Source organism: Lissotriton helveticus, chromosome 2_1 (genome assembly GCF_964261635.1).
Source record: "Lissotriton helveticus chromosome 2_1, aLisHel1.1, whole genome shotgun sequence".
NCBI lineage: Eukaryota > Metazoa > Chordata > Amphibia > Caudata > Salamandridae > Lissotriton > Lissotriton helveticus.
In genome coordinates, this window is record NC_136059.1 from 1,544,273,668 (window position 1) to 1,544,286,901 (window position 13,234).

The 13,234-nt window shown below is 41.9% G+C and overlaps 1 protein-coding gene across 2 annotated transcripts in view; it reads left to right on the forward strand.

The window, feature by feature from the left end:
* SRP72 (signal recognition particle 72) overlaps positions 1 to 13,234 on the forward strand; it is a 278,175-nt gene that overhangs the window by 141,381 nt on the left and 123,560 nt on the right. The gene's annotated exons all lie outside the window — the stretch shown is intronic.

Sequence of the window (13,234 nt, forward strand, 5' to 3'; positions counted from 1 at the left end):
TGGAGTGATGGTGCCTGCTTCAACCTGCAGTGAGTTTTGTTTGTAGGTGCTCTAGATAAGCCGATATTAGTCAGGGAAGTCCTGTGTTGGTACCATTCGCAAAGAAGTGGATAATTTTCTGATTTAGTTGATACTCTGCTCAAATTATGGAATGCGTTTATAATGGAGTTGTTATTTTTCCATGGACGTTATTTAAGAGTCGCGAGGGTAGCACCATGGCTTGCCCTTTGTGAATCTCTATCCCTGCCCTCTCACCCCTCAAGATACAGATGAGTGCCAGAAACAGTATGAAATCAGGAACCTGACTATTGAATACTGAAGAGAACCAGAATACTTTAATTGATTACAGCATGTATTGCACTTAACAATGTATTTTGCAAAACAATTTCACTTTGAACTAATATGTTGCTACCCTGCAACTGATATATACTATCCCAGTGGCGGTCACCACTATGTAGTTCTAGTTAGGATCGTGTTTCCATTGGAAATACCCGTTTTGAATTGCTAATAACTTTGGCACCGTTTGACGAATCTCCATGAAACATTCCCAGAAAAGTGCTACTTTTGGCCTAGTTTGCGCATGGAAAGTTTTGAGTGATCCGTAAAGTGGGAGCCAAGAAAAAGAGGGTTCCTAAAACACTTTTTTCCCCATTCATCTTCCCATAGAAACGTAACCAGCACTACAGCCTAAACCATTGAACGGATTTACACCAAATTTAGCAGAAAGCTAGATCTTGGTCCAGAAAGTGTTTTTTATGATTTGGCATAAATCCGTTCAGTAGTTTTTGAACAATGAATGCCCATAAAACTTTAATGCCTAGGGATGTGGCGCCTCTGTAGATTAGGATACCCTCGTCACCTATGCCTGATGGTGGGGTCCCAGAGGGATCCTGCCTAGGGTCTAAAATGTTTTTTTTTTTAATTCTCTAATTTGCCCGCTCATTGTTGCAAATTCCTATCCACCCCCTGCTATGCACGGCAGAAGGCCATGACAAGTTTTTGATACACAATCTTGTCTGTAAATACTGGTGAATGAAGGCTAAAGCATTGAAGGCATATTCCCAGTGTTGCATTTTATTTTGTGACGGAGGTGTATATTGTATAGACTAAACCTTTCTGTCTAGCCATTAGTGTTTCACTCTTGTTGTTTTCATGCCTATTAGTTTTTAGGCTTTTTATCTTACTCCTTTTTAATTGCCTTTGGTTATGAATTGTATTAATTAATGTCTTTTTTTAATCATAATATGTGTATCAACAAACAATAAACATATGTGATATATTTTTTTACATAACTTGTGTATATGACATGGCTGAGTGATTCCTCTGCTCCAGACTTAGCAAACGCCATCCCACCTAATTATACCATCATTAGGAGAGACAGAATATCTGGGCGTGGGGGCGGTGTAGCTATTATAGTCAACAACCAGTTGCACTGCACTACCTTTCCGGTAGATAATATTCAGAATACCGAGGCACTGGGCTTCACTCTGCATTTGTCTCCTCAGTATGCTTGTACTGGCATTCTGGCATATCGTGCCCCTGGTCCTTTAGGTTCTTTTGTGGACGAGTTACAGGCTGCCCTATCGGTTCCATGTCTTAAATCTAAACATTGTCTACTTTTGGGCGATTTAAATATACACATGGACGAGGTTGCTAATCCTGACACGATAAAACTTATGGAGGTTACTGGAACATTAGGATTCACTCCATTCATTCAGGATTCTACACACAATAAGGGCCATATTCTGGACCAAGTTTTCTCCACGGTTCCAATTAATGCACTTGTCCCTCAGCCTGTACTATGGTCGGACCATTTTCTAATCACTTTTAGTCTTTCTAGTATTTCTCGTGCCAGATTGAACCCTGCGACATCTGCTAAGCGAGTGTCCAGGCCTTTTCATCTGTTATCTAGTGATGCGTTACTTCAAGCTTTGGCACGTTCACCTTGCACTTTGTCCGGTAGTGTAGAAACTGACCTACCCCTTTATACGGAGTGGCTCACAACTATACTGGCGGATCTTGTGCCTGAGAAAGTTGTCAAACCTGGAAATAAACGTGCTTCTGCTCCTTGGTTTTCATCTAAGCTTAAAGAAGTCCGTCAAAATTGCAAGAGAGCAGAAAGAATCTGGAGAAAAGACTATAACCCTCGTGAGAGAGAAAAATTTAAAGATTTGACTAGATCTTACCATAAGATGATTCGGAGCGAAAAAAAATCCTATTTTGAACGTCGGATAGATGATTCGGATAATTCCTGTAAGGAGATTTTTAAAATTGTTAGAGACTTCACCTCTCCTTCTTTGGCCATTTCTGTTCAGGGTCATTCCAAATCTTGGCTGAATGAACTAGCACATTATTTTGTTGATAAAATAATCACCATTCAAGCCGACCTTGCAACTTATTCTAAACAGTCTCGGGTTGTTGATCCTGATGCTTTTTCTTCTGTTAACCCCACTCTTTGGGAATTTCCGCAGTTAAGCCTTGCCGCTTCATTAGACTACTTGACAGGCTTGAAATCGGGCTCCCCTCTAGATCCCTGCCCGGTCTCTTGTCTTAACAAAATAGCCTTTGCGCTAAATAGTCCCATTAACTCCATTCTAAATTCCTCACTGTCTTCTGGCATTGTTCCACAGGCTTGGAAGAGTGCTCTTATTCTTCCACTAATCAAAAAACCAACTCTGGATCCCATCATACACGCCAACTATAGGCCTATTTCTCTCCTCCCCGCTCTGGCAAAGGTGGCGGAAAGGCATGTGCACCGATCCATCTCAGATTTCATCGAGAATAACAACATGTTGCACAGTACTCAATCTGGGTTTCGTGCGAATTACAGCACAGAGACCGCATTACTGGAAGTCACCACCGCCATTAGAGAGGTCTTAGACTCGGGAGGTAAGGCCATGTTGGTCATGTTAGACTTGTCGGCGGCGTTTGACACCGTTCCCCACGACACTCTCCTAATTCGACTCTGGGATTGTGGTCTTAGGGGGACGGTGTGGAACTGGCTTAAGTCATTTCTAGCCAGCCGTCGGCAAACGATCTGGGCGCCACCTCACTCCGCAGCTATGTCAGCCCTGGAAGTGGGGGTCCCTCAGGGGTCTATTCTTAGTCCCCTGCTTTTTAACATCTTTATGGCCCCCCTTGCAGAGGTTGCGGAGTCGTTTGGCGCTCAGATCGTGTCTTACGCTGATGACACCCAGCTCTTGTTCACCCAGAACAAGAATGAGATGTTTGATGGGACACGTATCAGAGGCTGTTTAGAAGCAGTCTTTGATTGGTTCAAGAGACACGGCCTGAAATGCAACTCCGATAAATCGGAGCTGCTTTTTTTCGGGTGTGTCTCTGAACCAAACTGGAAAAGTTGGTGGCCCCAGGATCTTTTCCCTCCTACCAATGCTAGTACCAAGGCTAAAAATCTTGGCATCATTGTAGACAATGAGTTGACTTTTGGACCCCAAATAGCCAGTCTTGCAGGGAAATGTTTCGGTATCCTGAGGATGCTCAGGAAATTCCTTCCTTTGATTTCCGTGAACCATCGCAGGGTTATCGTCCAAGCACTGGTAGGGTCACGCATGGACTATGTAAATGCCCTTTATTTAGGCCTTCCTAAATATCTGGTAAGGAGACTCCAGGTTGTGCAAAATTCAGCTGCGTGGGCTATTTATGGTCTTCCTAGACGAGCGAGTGCTTCTAACCTGCTTAAGGAATTGCACTGGCTCCCTATAGCCAAAAGGGGTGCTGTTCAAGAGCTTGACTTTAACCTATAAGGCTCTTCATGACTTGGGCCCCAGGTATATTAGAAAGCGTCTTGTTCTTTACAAACCGAGCAGAGCTCTTCGCTCTGCCTCCTTGCTCAAAATGTTCGTTCCATCCATCAAACGCACTCGACAAGGGGGGCCCCTAGTCTGATGTCCTTCAGAAAGGCATTAAAAACCTGGCTTTTTACTTATGAATTGTGAAGTCTTTTAATCCCAGTTATGTTTCCTTTCCAATAAAGGTCCTCTTCGCCAAAGCGCCGGGACACTCCATCGTGAGTAGCCGTTGCGCTATAGAAGAGCCCAATTAACATTAACATAACATATGGTGCTTTCCCTATTATATATGGTCAAATGAAAGGAGATATGAATTTGAGACTCATTTGAGAGAAGTGTGTGATGTGTGCATATTAAGGTTGTTTCTTGAAAAGGTTCTACCCCAAGGGCCTCTCTTCTTTTCACTGAATCAGTGCGCTACTCCCTTGTCTGTGCTCAGGGGCCCTTCTTTTTCCAAAACGCTGTGAGGTGGTTTGGCCATAGGGTCCTGCCAGAGGCCCTGCGCATTGTGGGGTTGGCTGCCTGCAGGTAGATTGGTGTGGCCAACGCCCAGCTGCCTGTGGCCGAAGTACATGAGCAGCGTGGGTTTGGCTGCCTGCCTTTGGCCACAGGGCCAGCCTCACTGTGTGGAGTTGACTCTGGGTTGGTAACAGGGCCTGGCCACAGACTAGGCCCTGCATTTCAACCCCCTGCCGGCACACAACCAAAGGCTGTACACAGAGGGGGAAGGGGGGCTGTCTTTATGTATGGTAACAAAATATTACTTTGTTTAAAAAATAAACCTAGAAATTCACTGAAAAAACCAAAGGTTAAAGTAACTGTTAAACCTGGCCTCCTTGGCGTGGTTTCCCCTGACTTTTTGGCTTCTGGCTTCCTGTTTTGCTCACTTCATTTTTGCTGTCTTTAGGATTCTGGGCAGTTTATTTATTTATTTATTTATTAATTAAGCTTTTAGAGCGCGACAGCTACCCAAAAGGGTTTCCCGGCGCTAACGAGACAGTGAGCAAAGAAGCTAAAGAATTACTATTTTGCAAAAACAGGGGGAATTATTGGTCAAATAGCCAGGTCTTGATGGCTTTGCGAAAGCGGACATAGCTTGATTCCATTCGGATAGTCAGAGGGAGAGAATTCCACAGCTTCGGGCCCAATAACGAGAAAGACCTGCCTCCCATTCTGGAAAGTCTGATCTTAGGCATGCTAAAAAGGCCATGAGTAGAGGAACGCAGACAGCGCGCAGGAATATACGTATGCACCAAATATTGTAGGTATCTTGGGGCAGTACTCCATTTTATTTTATGCATATAGCTGAGAGTTTTAAACTTGATTCTACTTTCAACCCTCAGACAATGTAATGAACGGAGATGTCCTGACATATGTTCCGTTCTGTGACATTTAAATAGCAGCCTCGCAGCGGTATTTTGGACAAGCTGAAGGCGTCTAATGACCGCCTGTGACACCCCCAAGTAAAGAACATTACCATAATCTAACCTTGAGGTAATCAGGGCATTGATTACTGACTTACGGGTGTCTTCTGGCAGCATCCAAATGGTTTTCTTTAGCCAGCGTAAGATGGTGAAACAAGTGGGTGTTGCCTAACCTGAGGCTGCATGGTTAGGCCTCTGTCAATGGTCACCCCTAAATTTCGCACCTGGTTAGATGGAATGGGGAGGGCTCCCATTTCAAATGCCCAATGTCTGGGACTCCAAAGGTCTTGTTTCGGACCCAGTATAAGGACTTCTGTTTTCCCACCATTCAGTTTAAGCCAATTATCACTCATCCTTTTAGCGACTTTCCTGAGACCGATTGAAGGAGGGAAGTAGATGCTTGACAGTGAAAAAGTGATTTGAGAATCGTCTGCATTCGTGAACATTGTCAGACCTTCTCGTTCGGCAATCTGTGCAAGTAGAGCTACATATAAATTGAAAAGCAAAGGGCTGAGTACCGATCCCTGAGGTACTCCATACGGAGATGGATGAATGTTAGAGGAGGCCGCATTGGAAAAGATTTGGAAAGTTCGCAGAGTTAAGAAGGATGCAATCCAGTCCAGGGCTGGACCCCTGATGCCTATTGCAGAGAGGGACTTTAGTAGTATTGTGTGGGAAATGGTGTCAAATGCTGTGCTGAGATCAAGAAGTATCAGCGCAGCTGTGTCACCTCTGTCCAGCATGTGGCGTAGATTTTCTGTGATGCCCAACAATGTTGTCTCAGTGGAGAAACCTGGGCGGAAGCCTGATTGGGAAGGGTGGAGTATAGCATTCGTTTCCGTAAACTGGGCGAGGTGGTAGTGAACATGTCGCTCCAAAATTTTGGAGAAAGCGGGCAAGAGGGAAATCGGTCGAAAATTGGCAAGAATCTTAGGGTCAGCCAAAGGTTTTTTCAGCAGTGGTGTTACCATGGCATGTTTCCACATGGCAGGTACATTGGCGTTTTGTAGCGACCGATTAAGAGCACTACAGATAACAGAGAGCTGAGGGATGTCCAAGAGTTTGAGCACCGAGATTGGGAGTGGATCAACTGGTGATCCAGATTTTAGTTTGCTTAAGATATCTCTCAGGCCTTGCATATTAATCTCAGGCCAGGAGTTAAGGGGCTCATAAATCAGACATGGTTGGGAAGTTGTGCCCTGATTGATATTATTGGCATTGGGTGCCTGATGCCGATTTGATATGTTCAAATAAATAGTATCAATCTTCTTAGTAAAGAATCGGGCAAGTTCATCACATTGATCACTGCTCATAGGTGGTGGTCTAGCAATCGTTTGAGAGCCTGCAAGATCTTTAACTAAATTAAACAGTACTTTAGATTTATTTGTTGCCTCAGAGATGGTCCTGGCAACATAACCAGCTCTAGTGGTCGTACAGGCCTTATGGTATTCCTTTAGTTCATTCCTGTACGTGAGCCCAGCTTCTGAGGAGTAATCTTTCCTCCAAATGCGTTCCAACCGTTTGCGTTTGGATTTCTCTACTTTTAGTGATTCATTAAACCACAGCGCCGGGGGTTTGTGGACATTGACTTTTTTCTGTGACATAGGCAGACAGGTATCAATCGCCTCCGTAAGCCAAGAGTGTAACTTGAGTGACACTGTTTCCATGTGGTCCGAATCTAGAACTTCGCACGGTGGTTGCGAATCCAGGGTATCCTTTAAAAGGTTCATATACAGCTTTTTCCACTCCCTTTTACAGGTCCACAATGTCCCATCAAAAGGAGTACGGGCAACAAGGGCGAACAGACTAAATTTCGATAGAAAATTGTCTGACTAGTGTAAAGGCAAAGCGGGAAAACAGTGAATATGTGGAAGGTTGGACAAAATAGTGTCCAATAAATGACCACCGCTATGAGTGGGTCCCCCATTCCACAGCGTTATGTTCATTGCCGCAAGGTCATCGATGAAACTTTTGCCTATAGTAGACTTAGGATCTTCAAGGTGAATATTGAGGTCACCCAGAATTAAAAAATTACTGGAGTTTACCAGGATAGATGCAATAAAGTCAGAGAATTGAGTTACCCATGAATGTACAGGGCCTGCTAACCAGTGCTCAAGTGCATATGCTCTGTATTCAAAACAGGGTAACATTGGCTTATCCACAATTGGCATATTTAATGTACTTCTAAGTCCCTAATAGAGTGCACTATATGTGCCGAGGGCTTGTGAAATAAATGCTACTAGTGGGCCTGCAGCACTGATTTTGCCACCCATTCAGTAGCGCTTTAAACATGGCTCAGGTCTCCTACTGCAGAGCCTGTTTGAGCATTTTAAACTGGCATTTCGACCTGGCAAATGAACCTATTTGCGAGCCCCAAACCTTCCCTTTTATTACATACGTCATCCCTAAGGTAGGCCCTTGGCAGCCCTATTGGCAGGATGCAGTGTATTTAAAAGGTAGGACATATACTTTTGCGTTTTATATGTCCTGGTAGTGAAACACTGCTAAGTTCATTTTTCACTACTGCAAAGCCTTTCTCTCCCATAGGTTAACATTGCCTATCTTCTGTGTAATTTCCATTTGGGAAAAGATAGAGGTTTGGTGTCTCTGGAAGGTGTGTGACAGTTGCATCCTTATGGTTCATCTCCAGGCTGATGGGCCTTCCGGAGGTAGATTGGGAGGGAAGAGCTGACACCTGCACCTGAGTAGGTCTGTGCCTGTCCCCGCACAAAGAGCTGCATACTCCCCTGTAGTGAGTCTGGAGCGAGGGCGGAAAAGGAACGGTTCTTGTGGTCTTCAAACTCCTCATTGATGTCCTTCCCACTTCAAAGACACATTTGGGAAGAAGTACTGGACCCCTGACATCACCAAATCAGAACTTTGCTGGAACCAAAGACATTCTATCTGGAAGAAGAGCTGCTGTGCTGTAGGAGAGACTGCCACTTTGCAACTTGCTCTGATGTGGTGGCCTGCTGCTTCTTGCCTGGGAGTAAAAGAACTGGGCCTGCTTTGTACATCTTGAACCTCAAGTTTCTCCAAGGATTTTTTGGCTTGCCTCCTGTTCTCTGAAGTCTCAAGGTCACAAGAGACTTTGTGCAACTCTGGTGGTGCTGCTGTTCTCTGCCATCTGTGAGTCACTACCCTTGCCTGAAGTCCCCCCCTCCATGCCTGGGCCTCAGAAGTGGGTTCTGCAGCGGTTTTCTGTAAAAATTTAAGCTGTGACCCCTTTTCACCAATCAAAATGGACGCAGTGTCTTTCGACGCCAACACAGTGCCAGTTCGACATCTCTGTTCTCCACTGCCAGATTCGCCGACAACACAGCGTAGATCCGAAGATGCTGCTGCAAGGCTCGACTCCAGGGCAGCACCGATCCTTCGACATCCATTGTGAGGCTCGACTCCTACACATCAACCTGACTGCGTGAATCGAAACACAGTGAGTCCTCGATGCTTGCTCCGTACTAGGTACTTTTTCAGCGGGCCCTGCGTGGGTCCTGTAGCTGGCCTGCCCTCCATCCCGGTTGGCCTGAACTTTGGATTTACCCTGGTCTAGCGCGACTTCAAGTAACCTTTTTGCGCTATTGACTTCTAAGCACTGTTTTAGGATTTAATTATTAAAAATTCATATCTCGACTTCTACTTATTGGATTTTTGTCGTTGTGGTCTTATTTTACTCCGATAAATATTCTCTATTTTTCTAAATTGATGTGGAGTCTTTTTGTGGTGTTTTTATTGTGTTATTGTAATTTAAGTGTTGCACAAATACTTTATATATTGCCTTTGAAGTTAAGCTTGACTGTTCTGTGCCAAGCTACCAGAGGGTGAGCACAGGTTCATTTAGGTTGTGTATCTGACTTACCCTGACTAGGATCGTGGCGACCTGCTTGGACTGGGTGTACACTCTGCCAACCAGAAACCTCAATTTCTAGCAGTAACTTTAAAATTGGGTGAAATGTTCAGTAACAACATAACATTTAAAAAAACAAAACACATATTCACTAGGTATTTATCTCAAGTAACTAAAGCTTGTGCCCTAACGTAACTAACTCATGTTCTCACCATACATTGCTAATTCCCCACATATATCACATCACTGGTGACATCTTCTATGACATCATTGATAATATCACTGAAACATGCAATGAAATTGATGAGAAAACTATGGCGGGCGCAAGTTATAGGCCTGGAGTTAGTTACTTGAGATAACTATAACTTTTTTGGTTTTAGTATTTAGTTTAAAACAGTACATTTGTTACTTTAACGTTTGGTTTTTTGAGTGATTATATTTATATATATATATATATATATATATATATATATATATATATATATATATATATATATATATATATATATATATATATATATATATATATTGTGTGTGTGTGTGTATATATGTGTGTATATACTCCAACAATCTTTCTAACTCATGAAAGAAATGGCACTCTGGCGCGAAGAAGGATCAGCATCTGTTTATTTCATCAGGCCTCACCGGACAGGCTGCATTTCGGCTGTGCAGCAGCCTTTGTCACCTAGAGAGTGCCATTTTGTGAGCAATCTTTATACTGTTATATGTAAAAACATAGAAAAAATACTACAATGTTTCTAGGCAACACAAAATCTCATGAAATAATTATTGAATTCTCAGAGTAATACAGTAATGCTTGTAAAATTCACGTCGTACTTGTTATTTGCAATATTGTTGCCTTTCAAGGTAATTACCTTTGATTCAATTTCCCAGGCTAAAAATAAATTTAGAAATAAATATATATATATATGAATTCCACAATCCTGAAGTCGGGCAGGATGCACAAAAATCAGGTACGGACCACAAGATGAAATAGGTGCAATAAAGTGCTTTATTCCTTCACAGACAGCAGCATGGCGCATTTTGACCGGGAAACCTGGTCTTGATCACATGACATGCTAAAAAAAACACAAGTTTAAATACTGTTACGTTCTCATACAATGCTCCACCCACTTAGTCATGGATATAGAAAACATCCTGCAGATACAATCGGCATAGTAGTGCAATTATATACATAGGGCATATACTTTGTATATATAGAGCAACGCGGACAAAAATATATATGTAAAAAAAAACAACGAAATATTCTCATTTACAAATGGTAGTTTTACAAAGTGTAAAACAATATTATAACCATGTTGTTAATAGCTGTAAACTGCAAATAGCTCAAATACAAAATAAGGTGATAATATGTTACTAGTGGGCAAGTGCCCATGAACTATCGAGCCTAAAGCCAAAATGTCACTGCACTAACAAATCAAGTTTCTACCAATACTAATGATAGTGGCAAAGAGAGGACAAAACACCGTATAAATATGTTCAAAAGTGCAAAATGCAATCCCCATTAAATTCATAATAGATTACATCAAACTGAAATACATATGCACAAGAGCAGCAGACGTTAAATGAATAAAAGTGCAAAAAAGAGAGAAACCGGAAAAGTTTTATCTGAATTCATATTACAGTTTTCAGTTAGCAGCAAAGAGAGAATTATATAAAGTGCAAAGTGCAAGTTATAAATTACAACCACAAACAAATCACATATTGAAAAATGACAGATGGAACATGTAACATAACAGGGAAAAAGAAATGAACAAGCCTGTTACATACATATATATATATATATATATATATATATATATATATATAGTTTAGCAGCAGAGAGCAATTTCAAGTGAGTATTCTATATAATGCAAGATGAGGTGGTTTGATTTTTCCGAGGTATTCATCTAATTTGTTCCATATGTGATAGCTCGCCGAGATCCATGGGTATTGTTGAGGCAGAATATGTTCTGCTCCTCTAATATATCTGAAACATTCCCACCGTGTATGGCTTGAAACATTCCCGAAATTTCTCCAATTACTTAAGCTGGTTTTATGCTCTATCATAAGCATTTGATTTATTAAAACGAAGTCCTATTTCTTCATACCAGTTACCTTGTTGTCGAGAGAGGGGCCTATGACTGTAGAAATACATTTCCTAGGGGTTGTAAAATTAAAACTAGTGTATGTGTGCAAGAATATCGTATCCAAGAAAGGGCGTAGCAGTGGGCACTCAAAAACATTTGTGAGAAGTCACCAACATTTGTTTTACGACCCCAGCAATTTTTATTGGTTGTTAAACCCATCATATGAAACCTTTCAGGGGTTGGAAATACTCTAAAGGGGGAGATATTTAGTCTGAGCTGGGTTGGGAGTAATTTTTTTGTGGAAAGTTCCTGTCCAAATATTTGACCACATCTTCTCTTGGGTGGCATGCTTTGCTTTCCACCAGTCTGCTGCCCATTTTGATTGTTTTGATTTCAGTAAGCTGGATGATGAGGGTTTCAGCCATTTGTAGATTTTAGAGACATATGGCCACCATTCTTAGTTTTATAAATTAAAGGCATGATTGAAGGGACGCACTGGGGAATGGTATGTTGTTTGGAAATTGCTACCTTCAATTTTAGGAAATAATGAAAAAGTGCATTCCCCAGACCATACATTTCTTGTAAATTATCAAAGGATCCCAGATCTCTAGTTAAATGAACTGCTTTTTACTTCATGTCTTATTTAAATTTGAAATTCCTTTCATTCTGATCTTCTGCTTGTACCTCAAGGACGCTATGCTAGAGTTCGTAATTTTAACATCTGAGGGTTTAGCGTCCATATTTAAAATTGTTCGTCTGGTGCTATTAATAATCAGATTTTGAAGAATTGGGTAGTTTTTATTAATAGAATGGATATCAAAGATTTATTTTAGACCAGTAATTTCTCCAGATTAATGTAGATTGGGGTGTATATTTCCCATCCTTTTGGAACTAGTGTATACCCCAATTAAATAAGAAAGACAATTGGAATCTTCTGGAATCTATCAAATTAACTCTAACCAGATCTTACGGAAGCCTTGATTTCTTTAAAGCAATACATGGTTTCTTCCCATTCATTTGGAATCTATTAATCAATTTTTATCTATTGATTTAAAAACTCCTCTGAGAAATTATAGGTATCGTGATTAACATATAGTTCATTACTGGAGTAATGATTGTTTTAACTGATTCTGTCTTGTGTCCGCTATCTTGGTAAAGTATAGGGTGAGCTGGCGCTTTTACCAATAAAAACCCTGGTCATTCCGAGCAGGGATGCAGCAAAGTAGAACATTTGGGCAGCAAAACATTCATATAGTGAACTAACGCGGGACCGCTAAAGATGTGATGGTGAAATCGGAGGTATCACAGTTTGCTTCAACTCGTTATGATCCAGTGATTCAGGCCCTGCACAAGTCTCCCACAGGTAGGGCCATGCCGTTCAGGATTCTGATTGGAGCAGTAAAAAGGCACTCTAAATCATGAATCGGGCATAGAGGTTATGTTAAGACTGTGCGATTCTGCACCTACAGGAGCTTAATATCTGCTGTGCTGTTCTGCGCCGCTCTGGGTTGGATTGCCGGCATTTGCCATCCAGGTCTATCTTACAGGCCGTAATGTGGAGCAGGTGAATCCATAGGGTGTAGAATACCAAAACGGCATCAGACAATCACCAAGTGTTCTAATTGTGGATTATCTTGTCACTGCGAGACTGAAGTGGGCCATTACTGGAGATTGACGATATTAGGAGTACTGGGAGAGGAGCCGATTGCTTAATCAGCCATCCTCTACGTTGCTTGGCCACGTACCCCACCCTCCCATAAATGTTTTTGGAAACCAGTGACAGATGAGCTGCCATTCATAAATGTTATGTTCCCAATCCCCATTTGCCAATACAATTGCACTTTGTTTTCAGGAGCAGCAGCAGCTTTCAGGCACTGTTTGGTGATCAGCAGAAGCCATCTTGAATAAAAACCCTTCTTGCAATAAACACACAAGACTGTGCATCTATATCAAACATTTTTTTTAAGTTTGACAATTGAAATGGCATTGTTTTAAAGCTTGACACGTTTTCTTTCCGTTTGTATGTAAAAAAAGGCCGCCTGATAAGTGTAAACTATTACACTA